We start from the raw sequence: 3,128 nt of genomic DNA on the forward strand, positions 1-3,128 counted from the left end.
CACACACACACACCACACACACACACACACCACACACTCACACACACTCACAGACACACACACCACACACACACACACACACACACACACACACACACCCCACACACACCACACACACCCTAGTGTGGTCCACCCCTGGGAAGATGGGGGTACTGCTGAGCACAGGCGGCTTCCTCTCAGCTTCCAGGAAGCCTCCTCCAGCCGCCTCAGAGCACTGGCCGTGTCCCCCACACACAGTATCTGAGCCTCCGATGTCGACAGGAAAGGAACAAGAACACCATGTCCATTTCAGGAGGACATCGGGACCTTGTCCTGTGGCCCAGGACATGCAGAGCTGCCTCCCACCCAATAGCTTGTCTGGGCCCAGGAGCTGCCCTTGGGAGACCCAAGGCCTAGCTGCGGTGGCGGGATGTGGCGAGAAGGGAGGGAGGGGCTGACGTGCCCGCAGGTAGACCAGTGCTCTGCATCCCAAAGCCCTGCTCCGGCGCCATTTGTACACCAGACGTGGCGCTGGTCACCGTGAGGGCGTAAGGGACAGAAACTCCCATGTGATGCCAACCGGGAGCTCCCAGGACTGTGCGGGGTGGGTCTTACCACTGGGGCAGCTGGGCTGGCATCGGTGGGGTGCTGGGAGAGGAGAGAACCTGTCTGAGAGCCACAAGTGGAGCCTGGGTCCTGACAACACCATCCGAAGCCTGAATCCAGCCGAGCCTGAATCCTGATGGACAGCTAGCCCGACCCGTCACTGAGTCAATCAGTTGCCCTTGGCTTAAGCTGGTTTGAGTTGCATTTCTGCGTCTTGGGACCACAAGGGTCCAAAGGAACCCAGTAATGGGTTCCACGATTTGAAGACACACAGGGAAGCCAACTTGTCCTATCAGGAAGACAGTTGCTAATGAGTTAGCCCCACATGCCTCTGCCCAAGTGACCCAGGGCTGCACCATGACCTCCGGGGGCCCTCTGTACTTTTCTTTCAGGACCCCTTCTTCCATTAAAAAAAATTAAAATTATATTTTACAACTGGGTTGGCACAAAGCTGAATGTGATCCAGGCTGGATTCATTAATATATGTTCATTATTATCTTCACATTTTCTTCTGATTTTAAAAGCAATTAAAATCTAACATTTCCAGGGCCCCCCTCCCCGCCCGATGCCTGATGGGCCCTCAGGCCTGTGTGTGCCGTGCCTGCCGGAGACGTCAGCTCTGACCCAGTGTCGGAGACTTGGGTGCTGTGCCCACCCAGCAAACACGTCAAATGCAGGGCAAAGCTGTTGCAGAGCAAAATGCCCTCCTGACAAACTGTTCATGAAGGAAGCAGAAGGGGCAGGAAACCAGCTCTAATTCGCACAAAGGCACCGACGCACGAGGCCACGGGAGAGCTGGACCCGCAGATCCCTGAGGATGGAGATCCAGGAAGGGCGATCAGAGCCCCGGAGGCAGACCTTGGAGACACAGAGAAAGCCCTCTCCCCGGCACCTGGCCAGGTACCCAGTGACCTCCTAGATACCTCTGTCCATCAGCCGCACCTGCCCCATTCCAGTCACCCAGAAACCACTGTGCACACAGACGGCTCCCTCAATATCCCCCTCCAGGAAACGGACACCCTCTGGCAGCCCCAGGACCTTTGAGTCCAGACCAGCTCCTAATTCTGGCAGGCATTCGGGTCTCTGCCTGTCCCTGCCTCAGGGTCTGCCACCCCCAGCCGTGCCTGCCCGCCTGCAAGAGAAACTTGGGCACAATCTTCACCCTCAGCAGGAGGGTCCACAGCTCATGTGGTTCAGCACCCAGCCAGGCCTGGCCCTCATCCACCTCCTTTCTGGAAGGCGCAGGTCCCCTGGCTTGTCCCTAATGAGCTGACAGGATGTGTCGTGCCACTATGGTCCCAAGAGGACTGTGAGGAGTAATGCTGCCGACAGGGAGGGGGCCAGGGCAGGGGGGGTGACAAGTCCTAATGAGAACCAGAGGGAGCTGGCTGCCCAGCTCTTCCTGGCAGGGTCGCCCAAGTCCCAGAATGCCTCAGTGCTGGGTGGGGACAAGGGCGTCTGTCTGTCTGTCCTGAGCATCTGGGCCCACCCAGCGCCCCAGCTCTTTGGCAGACAGTTCAACATGAATATGAGGACCTACTGTGTGCTGCAGAGTACTCATCAAACCACATCTTGTTATTGATTTAATGTTCAAAATAGCTCTCCTCTTCATTTTACAGAGGAGGAGCCTGAGGCGCAGGGCCCAGCCCCTCACCTTGATTTACCCAGCTGTGAGGTGGCCCTGTGATCTTCACCTTCTAACGCATGCACGTAGCCAGGACAGTCCCTCTCAAACCCAAGGCACACAGGAGGCGGGGACACAGAGCTTCCCTCAGACGATCACCAAAACATCGGGGTTCCCTGGAGCCCCATGTGCCCCCCACTCAACCCCGAGGTGGGACGAGGCAATCAGCTCTCTCTTGCTGAGAGGGCTAAGAGACCCAGGAAGAGGTTGGTACAGGGTCACCGGGGCCAGGTGTGTGCTAGGAGAGCCCTCTGCCGAGGGGGCGATGGGGGGCTGGGGGCGCCGGTGCAGGGACACAGCACTGGAAGCAACAGCTGCCGCGGGCCCACGGTGGTCCGGGAGCTACTCGGCGCTCCACACACACTCAGCGCTCCCACAGCACGCGGACCACACAGGCGTGAGCTTCCCGGCCCCGATGGTCGTTTCCATTCCCCGTACATCTTACCTCCCAGCGGCTCCACACTAGGTGACTTGGAGGGAAAGCAAAGATTTACCTCTTAGATTATTCCAGGACTTGATAGTCCGGCGTCTATGACCATATGCAAACACAAGACTTGTTTTTTCCCATTGGAAGGAAGGTCAAGTGAGACAATTCAAAAATTAACTGATTTTCATCTTAATTTTTGCATAGGTGATACGGGAGGGAAAGGTCACCTGTAAAGAATGAGAAGTCAGAGTGGCTTTGAACTTGACAATGGCGATGCTACCAACGAGAAGATGAGGGAGCGGTTCCTGTAAAATTGGTTTCTGTCCACATTTTTCTGCAGGAAAGTGATTTTCAAACTAGAATTCGATACCCGGTGGGATAGCCCGAGTTTTGTGCCCAGCCCCCACCTGCCGTTCATATGTTGAAACCCTG

This window comes from Hipposideros armiger, unplaced genomic scaffold (genome assembly GCF_001890085.2).
Source record: "Hipposideros armiger isolate ML-2016 unplaced genomic scaffold, ASM189008v1 scaffold_677, whole genome shotgun sequence".
Lineage (NCBI taxonomy): Eukaryota > Metazoa > Chordata > Mammalia > Chiroptera > Hipposideridae > Hipposideros > Hipposideros armiger.